The sequence below is a fragment of the Ornithorhynchus anatinus genome, chromosome X5 (assembly GCF_004115215.2).
Source record: "Ornithorhynchus anatinus isolate Pmale09 chromosome X5, mOrnAna1.pri.v4, whole genome shotgun sequence".
In the NCBI taxonomy this organism is placed as follows: Eukaryota; Metazoa; Chordata; class Mammalia; order Monotremata; family Ornithorhynchidae; genus Ornithorhynchus; species Ornithorhynchus anatinus.
This window is the reverse complement of record NC_041753.1, coordinates 4,722,435-4,737,575: the sequence shown is the minus strand read 5'-3', so window position 1 is coordinate 4,737,575 and position 15,141 is coordinate 4,722,435.

The following is a 15,141-nucleotide window of genomic DNA, read 5'->3' as shown; positions in this document are numbered from 1 at the left end:
GGTGGAGGAGCCGGGATTAGAACCCACGTCCTCGGACTCCCAAGCCCGGGCCCGAGCCACGCTGCCTCTATTAAGCGCTTACTGTGTGCGGAGCGGTGTACTAAGCGCTCGAGAAAGTACACTACATCAATGAAGGGCGACAATCCCCGCCCACGACGAGCTCGCGGTCTAGAGTGGGGGAGACAGACAGCAATGCAAATAAAGAAAACTGCCGCTACCTACGTAATAACAAGGATGATGTCGGTATTCGTTAAGCGCCTACTCTGTGCCGAGCGCCGTTCTAAGCGCTGGGGGAGACACGGGGTCATCGGGTGGTCCCACGCGAGGCTCACTGTTGATCGTGATGAAGTCGTCTCGTTTTGGTCCGTCCGTCTCCCCCGATCAGACCGTGGGCCCGTCGATGGGCGGGGACGGTCTCTGCCTGTCGCCGAATCGTCCATTCCAAGCGCCTAGTCCAGTGCTCTGCGCAGAGTAAGCGCTCAATCGATACTCCTGAATGAATGAATACAGGGTCATCGGATTGGCCCACGCGGGGCTCACATTTTTTAATCCCCAGTTTTACCGATGAGGTCGCTGAGGCACAGAGAAGGGACCCGCCCGAGGTCACCCGGCAGACGGGCGGCGGGGGGGCGGGATTCGAACCCACGACCCCTGACTCCCAAGCCCGGGCGGTTGCCGCCGGGCCACGCCGCTCCTCTCGAGCGGTCGGCCACCTGCGCTTCGAAGGCGGGGAGGGCCGGGGTCGGGGCAGGCGGGGGGCCGGGGTCCCCGGTGAGGAGAAGGGGGCGAGGGCGGGGGTAAAACGGGGAGCGGGAAAGATCCCGGGGGGGGGAAGGAGATTAGTGCGGCGGAGGGGGGGGCGGAAGAAATACCCCGCCAAACCCATCGGACCGGGAGCGCCGCCCCGCCGCCGTCAATCTCCCTCCCCGCCGTTCCTTCATTCAATAGTATTTATTGAGCGTTTACTATGTGCAGAGCACTGGACCGAGCGCTTGGAATGGACAAACCGGGCCACAGAAGCGGCCTGGTGGAAAAATCCCAGGCCCGGGCGTCGGGAGGACCTGGGTTCCGATCCCGGCTCCGCCGCCGGGCGGCCGGGAGGCCGCGTCTCTTCCCTTCCCTGGGCCTCCGCGACCTCGGGGGTAAAATGGGGATGAAGTGGGGGAGCCCCATGTGGGACAGGGACCGCGTCCCGCCCGGTCGGCTGGTCTCTCCCGCCGCCCGGCGGGCCCCGAACCGACACCGTCAGTATTATGGTTAATCGGGCCGGCGGGGGGAGGGGGGGGGTCCAAGGACCTCGGCCGAGGCTACCTCGGCGCAGATGGTCCGAGCGGGTCCGGACGGGTCGAGTGCCCGCCTCCCCTCCGGCCCCGGGGCTGACGAGGCTCCGGTTCGGCTGCGTGTCGACCCGCCGCGGCCCGGCGAGACTCTCGGTCTCCGGGAGCGGGGCCGGGCCGACGACGGGGCCACGGTGATGACGGCGGCGGCGCCGATCGTCTCCGTTAAGCGCTCGGCGCGCGCCAAGCCCCGGGAGAGGCGGCGTGGCTTAGCGGACGGAGCCCGGGCCCGGGTTAATGATACTCGGGGTCCCTTTCGAGTGCTCGGCCTGTGCCAAGCATCGGGAGAAGCGGCGTGGCTCGGCGGACGGAGCCCGGGCCTGGATTGACGGTAATGATAACAATCGGGGTCTTTTTTGAGTGCTCAGTACGTGCCAAATACTAGGAGAAGCGGTGTGGCTTAGTGAATGGTGCACGGGTCTGGGTTAATAATAACAGCAATCATAATAACCATAAAAATGATCATCGGGGTCCCTGTAGAGTGCTCGCTATGCGCCAAGCACGGGGAGAAGCAGCGTCGCCCAGCGGTTAGAGCATGGGCCTGGGGTATTATCACGTCTCGGTTTTTGTCCGTCCGTCTCCCCCGATTAGACCGTGAGCCCGTCACCGGGCAGGGATCGTCTCTCTCTGTTGCCGAACTGTCCCTTCCGAGCGCTCGGTGCAGTGCTCTGCGCATAGTAAGCGCTCAATAAATACGAGCGAATGAATATAATGATTGCGGTATTTGTTAAGCACTTCCTAAGTGCCGGGCACTGGGGCGGAGGCAAGCAGATCGGGTTGGACACGGTCCACGTCCCGCACGGGGCTCACGATCTTCCACCCCATTTTCCAGAGGAGGGAACTGAGGCCCAGAGAAGTCAAGCGACTGGCCCGAGGTCACACAGCAGGCGAGCGGCAGAGCCGGGATGAGAACCCACGCCCTTCTGACTCCCGGGCCCGGGCTCTTTCCCTTAAGCCACGCTTCCCGTGTGTGCCAGACACTGTACTAAGCGCCGGGGTAGAGACGGCCTCATCGGGTTGGACCCGGTCCCCGTCCCACGTGGGGCTCACAGTCTTCGTCCCCATTTTCCGGAGGAGGGGACCGAGGCACGGGGAAGGGACGCGTCTCGCCCACGGAGCCGATGAGCGGCGGGACCGGGATTGGAACCCGGCTCCCTGTGCCGCCCAGGCCCGGGCTCTACCCACCAGGCCACGCTGCCAAGGGTCTTCGGCATCTCTGAGGGTTCACTGAACTGCGGGTGTCACGGGGGTCATTTCATCTAGAGAAGCGGCGTGGCTCGGTGGAAAGAGCACGGGCTTTGGAGTCAGAGGTCATGAGTTCGAATCCCGGCTCTGTCACCTGTCAGCTGTGTGACTGTGGGCGAGTCACTTAACTTCTCTGAGCCTCGGTTCCCTCAACTGTAAAATGGGGATGAAGACGGTGAGCCCCACGTGGGACGACCTGATTCCCCTGTGTCTCCCCCAGCGCTTAGAACGGTGCTCTGCGCATAGTAAGCGCTTAACAAATACCAACATTATTATTATTATTATTATTATTATTATCTGCGGCTCGGTGGAGAGAGCTCGGGCGTCAGAGGTCTTGGGTTCTCATCCCGGCCCCGCCCTTGCCAGCTGTGTGACTCTGGGCAGGTCACTCAACTTCTCTGGGCCTCAGTGACCTCGACTGTAAAATCTCGACCTCGGTAAAAGCGGACCTCGACTGCTCCGGCCCGGAGGAGGCCGGGAATTACTCCAGCCGGCGGCCCGGCGGAGTCGGCGCCCGCCGAGCCGGTAGGTCAGGCCTGGACGGGGGCCAGTTGCCCTCGCCGGCGGCCGGGAGCCGGAGGCCCCCGCGAGCGGGGAAATTCTCATCGACCGCGGCTCCGGCCGTCGGCCGAGGGACGCTCGCTCGGCCGGGCGAGAGCGGCGGGCCCAAAATGGAGGGGCCGCGCAGGGAGGGCGGAGGGCGGCCAGGGATGGACCGGAGGGTTTGGTTGGTTCTTTACGGTACTGCTGAGCATTTACTATGTGCCGGACGCTGTAATGATAATAATAATGTTGGTATTTGTTAAGCGCTTACCATGTGCAGAGCATACACAGGGTCATCGGGTCGTCCCACGTGAGGCTCACGGTGAATCCCCATTTTCCAGATGAGGGAACTGAGGCCCAGAGCAGTGAAGCGACGCGCCCGCGGTCACCCGGCTGCCAAGTGGCGGAGCCGGGGTTCGAACCCGTGACCTCTGACTCCCAAGCCCGGGCTCTCTCCACTGAGCCGCGCTGCTTCCCCTAAAGCACTGGATGCAGTCCGTGTCCCACGGAGAAGCAGCGTGGCTCAGTGGAGAGAGCCCCGGTTTGGGAGTCAGAGGTCACGGGTTCGAACCCCGGCTCCGCCACCCGTCAGCTGCGTGACCGCGGGCGAGTCGCTTCACTGCTCTGGGCCTCAGTGACCTCATCTGGAAAATGGGGATTCACCGTGAGCCTCACGCGGGACGACCCGATGACCCCGGATCTCCCCCAGCGCTCAAGAACGGCGCTCGGCACATGGTAAGCGCTTAACGGATACCAACGTTATTATCGTTCATTATTAGACGCAGCGTGGCTCAGCGGAAAGAGCCCGCTGAATCCCCATTTTACAGATGAGGTAAAGGATGAAGAGCGGGAACCCCACGTGGGACGGGGAGCGGGTCCGACCCCATCGGCTTGGATCTACCCCAGCGCTCGTTTCGGCGCCGCAGCACTCAGCAAATACTGCTAAAAGGGGAGTTTACGGTTCAGGGGAAATAATAGATCAATAAATATCGTGAGCGATCGATCGCCCTTCCCCTCTAATATCCCCGCTCCCTTTTGCTCCTGCCAGGAAAAATGGATTCCTGTCATCCAGCCCAAATTCTTTCCCTGTTTTGCTCCTTCGGTGAGTCAGTTCTATTCCGGGGAAGCCGCGTGGCCCAGTGGGGAGAGCCCGGGCCCGGGAGTCAGAAGGACGTGGGTTCTGATCCCGACTCCGCCACTCGTCTGCCGCGTGACCCTGGCTGAGTCGCTTAACTTCTCTGGGCCTCGGTTCCCTCATCTGTCAAACGGGGATGAAGACTGGGAGCCCCGCGTGGGACAACCTGCTCGTCTCCCCCGGCGCTTAGAACAGTGGCACACAGTAAGCGCTCAACAAATACCAACGGTATTATTATTAAAGTGACTTACCCCAGGTCGCACAGCAAAGAAGGGGAGGAGCCGGGATTAGGATAAGAACGACGGCGTTGGTTAAGCGCTCACTACGTGCCGGGCACTGCGCTGGGGCGGATAGGAGCGAACGGAGTTGGACCCAGTCCCCGTCCCAAGTGGGGCTCAGAGTCTCAATCCCCATTTTCCCGGCGAGGGAACCGAGGCACCGAGAATAATCAGAGTGGTCATTTACAGGCGAGGTTCACACAGCAGACACGCGGCGCGGAGCTGGGGCCGGAATGATAATTTCGGTAGTCGGGCGCTTACTAGGGGCCGAGCGTTCTTCTCAGGTTGGGTCAAGTCGCCGACCGCCGTGGACCCCAATCCCCCTTTTAGGGATGAGGGAGACGGGGCCCAGAGAGGTGAAGCGACTCGCCCCAGGTCACACGGCAGACAGGCGGCGGAGCCGGGAGCGCTTGGGAAGAGGCGGGCCCGCACGTCCTTCCCACTCCTCGGGTCTGGCCTTTAATAATAATAACGCCGGTATCTGTTAAGCGCTCACTAGGCGCCGAGCACCGTTCTAAGCGCCGGGGGAGATCCGGGGTCATCGGGTCGTCCCACGTGAGGCTCGCGGTGAATCCCCATTTTCCAGCTGAGGTCACTGAGGCACAGAGAAGTGAGGTGACTCGCCCACAGTCACACGGCGGACCGGTGGCCGAGTCGGGATTCGAACCCGTGACCTCGGACTCCCAAGCCCGGGCTCTTTCCCCTGAGCCACGCTGCTTCTCTAACCACCGGGCCACATCGCGTCTCCATTTCCCATTCCCGTCGTACCCTCCCACGCCCTCAGGTCTAGCCCTCTGCCCGGAGATTTGCCCGCACCCTGCGGGTTGCCTCGGTGGCGAGAGCCCGGGCTCGGGGGTCCGAGGTCTTGGGTTCCGGTCCCGCCTCCGCCACCCGGCGGCTGGGTGACTTCGGGCCGGTCGCTTGACGTCCCGGTGCCTCGTCCGTCAAATGGGGGTGACGACCGGGAGCCTCAAGGGGGACCACCTGCTAGAGAAGCAGCGTGGCTCGGTGGCAAGAGGCCGGGCTTGGGAGGCGGAGGTCGTGAGTTCGAATCCCGGCTCCGCCACTCGGCAGCCGGGGGACTGAGGGCGAGTCGCGTCACTTCTCTGGGCCTCAGTTCCCGCGTCTGGAAAATGGGGGTGAAGGCCGGGAGCCTCACGTGGGACGACCCGACGACCCCCGGATCTCCCCCGGCGCTTAGAAGGGTGCTCTGCACATAGTAAGCGCTTAACAGATACCGACATAATCGGCCCGGATCTCCCCCGGCGCTTAGAACGGTGCCCGGCACACGGTGAGCGCTTAACAGATACCGACATTATTATCATTTCCGGCTCCGGCCCAGTCCGCGGACTTCCCTCCTCCGGTGCCAACCTACTTGGCGGTACCTCGACCCCGTCTCTCGGGCCGCCGACCTCCCGCCCCCGTCCCGCCGCTGGCCTCAGATCTGGCCGATGACGACTCTCGCCACGTCCACGGCCTCACCGTCGGCCCGCCTCCTCCGAGAGGCCCTCCCCGACTGAGCCCCCCCTCGTCCACATCTCATTTTAGTGAGATGCTCATCCCCTCGATTCTATCTGTGGCTACCGTCCTCGTCCGTCCGCCTCCCCCGATTAGACCGTGCGCCCGTCGAAGGGCGGGGACCGTCTCTATCTGTTACCGATCTGTCCATTCCAAGCGCTTAGTACAGTGCTCTGCGCCTAGTAAGCGCTCGATAAATACTATGGAATGAATGAATCTCCCGCCCCCATCTGCGTTGCCCCGATTCGCTCCCTTTATTCATCCCCCTTCCCAGCCCTTCCCCGCTTACGTCCCCCTCTGCCATTTATTTTACTCACGTCCGTCTCCCCCTCCGGACCGTAACTTCGCCGTGGGCCGGGACCGTATAATAACAGTAATGACGTTGGTATTGGTTAAGCGCTTACTATGTGCAGCGCACCGTTCTAAGCGCCGGGGGGGAATCCGGGGTCATCGGGTGGTCCCACGTGAGGCTCCCACGTCTTCATCCCCATTTGACAGATGAGGTCACTGAGGCCCGGAGAAGTGACGCGATTGCCCACAGTCACCCGGCTGCCAAGTGGCGGAGCCGGGCTTCGAACCCATGACCTCTGACTCCCAGGCCCGGGCTCTTGCCACTGAGCCACGCTGCTTCCCGACTCTCCCAACGTATCTCTCGACTCCGTCCTGTCGTCCTCTCCCGGGCACTCAGGACGCCGCTTGGCACCCAGTGAGCGCTCAGCGCATAGCGGTGATCGGTGTATTAAAGAGTAGGTCTGACTCTGCGGGACCTGATTAGCCTGGCTCGCCCCCGGCGCTTAGAACAGTGCTTCGCACAGAGGCAGCACTTAACCAGCCCCGTAAATAATAATGTGGGTTTCTGTTAACGCTTACTATGTGCCGAGCACCGTTCTAAGCGCTGGGGGAGATCCGGGGTCATCAGGTGGTCCCACGTGAGGCTCCCGGTTCAGCCCCATTTTCCAGATGAGGGACCTGAGGCCCGGAGAAGTAAGTGACTCGCCCCCAGTCACCCAGCTGCCGAGTGGCAGAGCCGGGAGTCGAACCCGTGACCTCTGACTCCCAAGCCCGGGCTCTTTCCACTGAGCCGCGCTAAATATAGCCGCGGGGCCTAGCGAATAGAACCGGCTTGGCTCAGTGGCAAGAGCCCGGGCTTGGGAGTCAGACGTCACGGGTTCGAATCCCGGCTCGGCCACCTGGCAGCTGGGTGACTGGGGGCAAGTCCCTTTGCTTCTCTGGGCCTCAGTCACCTCATCTGGAAAATGGGGGATGAAGACTGGGAGCCTCACCCGGATCCGCCCCCCCCCCCCCCCCCCCGCGCTGAGAACGGTGCTCTGCACCTAGTAAGCGCTTGACAAATACCAACATTATTATTATTAACCCGGGAGTCGCTTGACTTCTCCGGGCCTCAGTTCCCTCCTCTGGAAAATGGGGCTGAAGACCGGGAGCCCCATGCGGGACGGGGATTGGGTCCGACCCATCCACCCCAGTGCTCAGTACTTGAAAGCGCTTGAAAAGTACCATAGAAATATACAGATATATATATATATTTTCCTTCCAGTTATCTTTTATTTCCCCAGTCGATGCGACCGTCGATACTTCTGGAGGTTCCTTTTATATTTTTCACCACCCGCTCCCACGGATTGTTCTTCTAAACAATTAGGCCCCCAGCTCCGTTCTTTTCAAATCGAATTTTCCGACTTAATTCAGCACTCTCCTTTTTATTCAGGACATCGTTATATGGAGGGGTTGATTTTTTAATTTCTTTCCCAGCCCCTCACATTCGAGAGTGGAATGTTTTTACTAAAGATCGATCTGCTTTACGGTTCACTGGGGTCGTCTTCTTGGGTCGGGGTCATAACGGTCTTATAACGTTTGGCATCTGTTAGGCGCTTACTACGTGCGAGCACCGTTCTGAGCGCTGGGGAGATACGGGGGAATGAGGTCGTCCCACGTGAGGCTCCCAGTCTTCACCCCCATTTTCCAGATGAGGGAACCGAGGCCCAGAGAAGTGAAGCGACTTGCCCACAGTCACACAGCTGACAAGGTTATCCACGTCGAGAAGACGGGACGGAGGTTTACTGCTCCTCTGATACTTTAAGCGGCCCTTCGGTATCGGTCGGCCAATCAGTAGATCAGTCAGCGGTATTTATCGAGCGCTTACTACGCGCAGAACACTGTACTGAGCCCGTGGGGGGAGTCCAACACGGTGTCCCCGGCCTACGACACGCCGACGGTCCGGGATAATGATAATAATGTTGGTATTTGTTAAGCGCGTACTAGGCGCGGAGCACTGTTCTAAGCGCTGGGGTAGACAAAAGGGAATCGGGTTGTCCCCCGTGGGGCTCACGGTCTTCATCCCCATTTTACAGAGGAGGTCACTGAGGCCCAGAGAAGTGAAGTGACTCGCCCACAGTCACCCAGCTGACCAGTGGCGGAGCGGGGTTTCGAACCCATGACCTCTGACTCCAAAGCCCGGGCCCGGGCGTCAGAAGGTCGTGGGTCCTAATCCCGGCTTCGCCCCTCCTCGGCCGCGTGACCTCGGGCGAGTCATTCGCTTCTCTGGGCCTCGGTTCCCTCGTCTGTAAAATGGGGTGGAAGTCTGCGAGCCCTGTGCGGGACGGGGATGTGCCCAATCCAGTTGGCTTGTATTCATCCCAGCGCTTAGTACAGTGGCTGGCACATAGTAGGCGCTTAACAAACATCATAATTATAACTATTATTGTTATCATTACTACAATCAGTGGTTGTGATCGAACCCGTGCTGTGTGCGGAGCCCTAGGCCGGAAGCTCGCGGGAGGGGAACATTCCCCCTCTGTTGTAATCTCCCGAGCGCTTAGCGCAGTGCTCTGCCTCCAGAAAGCACTCAATAAAGGGGAAACAGCGTGGCTCAGTGGAAAGAGCCCGGGGTTGGGAGTCAGAGGTCATGGGTTCGAATCCCGGCGCTGCCACTTGTGTGACCGTGGGCAAGTCGCTCCGCTTCTCTGGGCCTCAGCGACCTCATCTGTAAAATGGGGATGAACCGCGAGCCTCACGTGGGGCAACCCGACGACCCTGTATCTCCCCCAGCGCTCAGAACGGCGCTCTGCACATAGTAAGCGCTTAACAGATACCAACATTATTATTAGTGGGGAGAGCCCAGGCCCGGGAGCCGGAAGGACCCGGGTTCTAAACCCGGCTCCGCCACCCGTCCGCCGGGCGGCCTCAGTGGGAGGAAGAACGGGTATCGAATCCCCGTTTTACAGAGGAGGAAACCGAGGGTGAGGTGAACTGACTTGGCCGGGGTCACACGGCAGGCGGAGCCGGGATTAGAACCCGGCTCCTCTGACTCCCGGGCCCGGGCTCTTTCCGCGAGGCCACGCTGCTCCTCTAAAGGGGGATTCTTTACTCCCAGTGTCCCGGGAGTTGTGAAGAAACCAAACAGAAGCTAACTTTTCCCGAATTTACACGCCGGAGGAAAAGATAGAAAACTGACAAGGAGGGAAGACGGAATGTGCACAGACCAAATTAGGTTATGATGTGTCTGGATCTTGCCGCTCTCCCGGTATGAAAGGAAATGAAGTGTCAAAGTCTCTTCCTTGTCATGAATATTTTGACACTTGGAGGCCCCGGCGACGAGAAAACTGCTTAGCGACAAAGGGCTTAATGGCACATTAAAAAAAAATCGATTTGATAGATATCTCTTCCGTATTATAAATCATTCGTCGATTCCCATTAGTGTCCGTCTCCCCCCCCCCCCCGGGCCGTTGTGGGCGGGGAACGTCTGTGCTCATTCTCCCGAGCGCCTAGCACAGTCCTCTGCGCATAATGGGTATATACCGCCGACTGAGTGATTGATTCGTTCGGTGATGATGATGATGATGATAATGATAGTGGTATTTCTGAAGCGCTCACTATGTGCAGCGCACTGTTCTAAGCGCTGGGGGATACAAGGCGATGAGGTCGTCCCACGTGGGGCTCGCAGTTTTAATCCCCGTCTCACAGACGAGGGAACTGAGGCCCGGAGAAGTGAAGTGACTGGCCCAAAGTCACACAGCTGACAAGTGGCGGAGCCGGGATTCGAACCCATGACCCCTGACTCCCCAGCCCGGGCGCTTTCCACTGAGCCACGCGGCTTCAGTGGTGTTTACTGAGCGCTTACTGTGTGCAGAGCCCTGAACTAAGCGCTTGCAGCGTTGGCTCAGTGGAAAGAGCCCCGGGCTGGGGAGTCAGAGGTCATGGGTTCGGATCCCGGCTCCGCCACTTGTCAGCTGGGGGACTGTGGGCGAGTCACTTCACTTCTCTGGGCCTCGGTTCCCTCATCTGTCAAATGGGGATGAAGACTGTGAGCCTCACGAGGGACAATCCGATCACGCCGTATCTCCCCCAGCGCTTAGGACAGTGCTCTGCACAGAGTAAGCGCTTAACGAATACCAACATTATTATCTCCGTGACTCAGTAACCCCATTTGTAAAATGGAGAGTAAGACCGAGCCTCACGTGGGCCACCCTGATGACCCTGTATCTCCCCCAGCGCTTAGAACAGTGCTCTGCACATAGTAAGCGCTTAACAGACACCAACATTATTATTATTATTGATGGAGCTCTCGTTCTGTTGTCCGTCTTCCCCCTTCTAGACCGTGAGCCGGTCGTCGGGTAGGGATTGTCTCCATCTCTTGCCGAGTTGGACTTTCCAAGCGCTCAGTACAGGGCCCTGCACACAGTAAGCGCTCAATAGATACCATGGAATGACTGAATGAACCTCTTAACATCTCCCAACTGACATTTCAGTTCCGCTTAGGGGCTTGATTCCTCCCTCCTACTTCAACTGTGAGCCCCTCGGGGGGTAAGGACCTGCTTAACTTGTATCTACCTCGGTGCTAATAATAATAATAATAATAATGATGGTATTTGTTAAGCGCTTACTATGTGCCAAGCACCGTTCTAAGCGCCGGGGGAGACACAAGGTCACCAGGTTGTCCCCCGTGGGGCTCCCCGTCTTCATCCCCATTTGACAGATGAGGTCACTGAGGCCCAGAGGAGGGAAGTGACTTGCCCACCCAGCTGATGGGCGGCGGAGCCGGGATTAGAACCCACGACCTCTGACTCCCCAGCCCGGGCTCTTGCCACCGAGCCACGCCGGTGCTTGGCATCTAGTAAGCGGTTAACAAGAACCACGCCATCTCGCGATAAATACGACTGGAGAAGCGGCACGTTGTACTGGCTGGAGTCGGGCCCGGAAGTCAGCAGGTCATGGGTTCTAATCCCGGCTCCGCCACCCGTCCGCTGTGTGACCCCGGGCAAGTCACTTCGCTTCTCTGGGCCTCGGTTCCCTCATCTGTAAAGTGAGGATTGAGGGTCAGGGACTGGGTCCAACTCGATTTGCTCCTATCACCCCGGCGCTTAGTACAGTGTAAAAAGCAAGCGCTTAACGGATGCCATTCCCCCCAAAAGGAATGAATGACTGAATCCCTGTCCAATTCCTTTATAAATTAATGTCTGACTTCTCTGGACTGTAAGCTGTTTGCGGGCAGGGAACGTGTTCTGCCAACCCTACGGTATTAGACTCGCCCGGGCACTCGGTACAGCGGTCTGCACCTAGTAAGCGCTCAATAAATACCACCGATGGATTTGTGGCCAGTGAATTTGGAAAAACGCCGATGCCCTCTAGACCTCGGGGGCGGGGAAGGTGCCCGGCACCTGGTAAGCGCTCAATAAATACCACCGACGGATAGGTGGCCAGTGAAAGCGGAAAAATGCCGATGCCCTCTAGACCTCGGGGGCGAAGAAGGTACCTGGCACACAGTAAGCGCTTAACATTCATTCATTCGTTAGTATTTATTGAGCGCTTACTATGTGCAGAGCACTGTACTAAGCGCTTGGAATGGACAAATCGGCAACAGATAGAGACGGTCCCTGCCCACTGACGGGCTTACAGTCTAATCAACTGTATATATATATATATATATATATATATATATATATATATATATCTTCATTACCCCATTTATTTTGTTAATGAGATGAACACCACCCTGATTCTATTTATTCGCTATTGTTTTAATGAGATGTTCTTCCCCTCGATTCTATTTATTGCCATTGTTCTTGTCCGTCCGTCTCCCCCGATCAGACCGTGAGCCCGTCAGAGGGCAGGGACCGTCTCTATCTGTTACCGATTTGTCCATTCCAAGCGCTTAGTACAGTGCTCTGCGCCCAGTAAGCGCTCAATAAATACTATTGAATGAATAATCGGGGGAGACAGAGAAAACCAATAGCAATAAATAGCAACAGCTATCATCATCATCCTTATTATTATTATTCTGTTGTCCGCGTTTAGTGCGGTGTGAGCGCTCAATAAATAGGATTTATTGAGTAAATACGGAATAAATAAACGGCTTTTCTGAGAGTTAAGGAACTGGGCCATTCTTTTGTGGTTCCACTGCGCCCTCTCTCGGAGGGCCGGAAAAGTCCAGGCGACAAACTGGGGAAACTGATCCCCCACTTTCATTCATTTATTCCTTTATTTATTCATTCCTTTATTTCACTCATTTCATTTAGAGAAGCAGCGTGGCTCAGTGGCAAGAGGCCGGGCTGGGGAGTCAGAGGTCGTGGGTTCTAATCCCTCCTCCGTCACTTGTCAGCTGGGGGACTTCAGGCAAGTCACTTCTGACTGTGGGCAAGTCACTTCACTTCTCCGTGCCTCAGTTCCCTCATCTGTAAAATGGGGATTAAGACTGTGAGCCCCACGTGGGACGACCTGATTCCCCTATGTCTACCCCAGCGCTTAGAACGGTGCTCGGCACATAGTAAGCGCTGAACAAATACCAACATTATTACTTCTCTGGGCCTCAGCGATCTCATCTGTCAAATGGGGATGAAGACTGGGAGCCCCAAGGGGGACAGGGACTGGGGCCAACCCGATTATCTTGTATCTACCTCAGCATCCTAGTGAGCACTCAACAAACACCGTTAAAACAAACAAAAAAACCCCCTCACAAACCACTCCTCTGGCCTGAGGTGGGACTTTGGGCAAGGCACTTCATTTCCCTATGCCTCGGTTTCCTTGTCTGTAAAATGGGGCTTAATTGCCTGCTCTCCCTCCTTCTCATTCCCGTGAGCCCCACGCAGGACAGGGACTGTGTCCGATCAGCTTACAGAGCGTACACTCCTGAACCCGGTACCGTATCGTTGCATTATACTCTCCCAAGCGCTTAGGACCGCGCTCTGCCCACGGTGAGCGCTCGACAAATACGTCTGAATGAATTTTAGCCTATTATATTTAAGGAGACCGGGTCTACAGTGAACGCATCCTTGGTCACGAGGCTTCTCGACAGCTGTTTCCCAACCAGCTTCCACCCGAGGGTTGTGGAATCGGGATTTTATAAATCCCCGACTTCCGGGAGAACACTTTTAATCTCTCATCTCCCTGCCCTATTCATTCTCCTCCCTGCCTGGGCACTTGAGGGTCCCTAACGCGTAGACTTCTCCGGGCCTCGGTCTCCTCCTCTGCAAAATGGGGATTCGACCCCCGCCCTCCTCCTACTTAGCCTGGGGGGCCCCATGTGGGACTTGATTATCTCCTATCTACCCCAGCGTTTAGTACAGTGCTTGGTACAGTGGAAGTGCTTAATAAATACAATTTTTTTTTGCAGAAGGAGCGGAAGTGAGTAGCGGTGACCAGAAGTAGTCAAAGTAGCCAAGCCCAGCGGAAAGAGCACGGGCCTGGGAGTCAGAGGATCTGGGTTCTAATCCTCGTGCTGCTACTCACCTGCCTTGAGACCTTGGGTAAGTCGTGTAACCTCTCTGGGCTTCGGGCCTCTCATCTGCAAAATGGGGATTTAATACCTGTTCTCCCTCTTAGTTGAGCCTCACTTTGTGAGGCCCACGTGGGACCGGATTATCTATCTGTATGTATTCTTTATTACTCTATTTTATTAATAATGTCTATAGATCTATGATTCTATTTATCGATTTTGATGGCATCGCGGCCCGTCGACTTGTTTTCCTTCGCTGTCCGTCTCCCCTCTAGACCGTGAGCCCGTCGCTGGGCAGGGACTGTCTCGATCTGTTGCCGAACTGTGCATTCCGAGCGATTAGTACAGTGCTCTGCACACAGTAAGCGCTCAATAAATACCGTTCAATGAATGGATCTACCCCCAGCACTTAGTATAGGGCTTGGCACATAGTGAGCGCTTAACCAAAACCACACTTATTATTACTGATATTACACGGATGAGAATCAGACGAGGTCCTGGCTCCTCAAGGGGTTCCCGTTCCAAAAATGCGGTGGGAAGGGAGTTGGCTATGAACGCATCAGAGAGACAAAATAAAGCAATCCAAGCCCAAAATCAACATGAAACGTGAGGCCCGAGGGAAATTCAGAATCAACTAAGAGCGGTGAGGTGCCGTAGCTAGAAGGGCAGAGTTTCAGAATAAAACGGCAGCAGAAGAAATTCGGAAGGAGGTAAGACCCCGGATAATCCGCAACGGAATTCCATTCGCTTCAGAGGACACAGAGGTTTGGCGCTGCGGCCTCGAATCCTCAGGGAAATAAAGGGCGTTTGCGTTCTCTTTTCCACTCCCGGAGCTAGACCCCGAAAGGAACTCCAGATAAATTACTTGCGAACGACCCCCTGAAATCATCACTTTCTTGGGGACGTTTCATTTACCCGGGTGACGCTTCGCAGTTGGAAAGCAAATTTAATAATAATTGTGGTTTTCGCTAGGCGCGTACTACGTGCAGGTACCGTACTATGTGCCGGGGAGGATCCGAGCAAGCCCGGTCACAGTCCCCGTCCCAAGTGGGGCTCCCAGTCTCCATCCCCACTTTACAGATGAGGGAACTGAGGCCCAGAGAAGTCAAGTGACTTGCCCAGGGTCACCCGGCAGACAAGTGGCGGGGCTGGGATGGGAATTTACGTCCTTCTGACGGCCAAGCCCAGGCTCTAACCATTCGGCCATGCTGCCTCAGAGCTCTTATTTCGAAACCTCCGGCTTTTCAGTCTTAACGCCTCGATTTCTCTGAAGCTAAAAAACCAAACGTGTCTAGAAGGAACAGTTGGAAACCATTTTTTTTTTTACCTCAGCCCGGCTGACACCTTTTTAGAAGTACG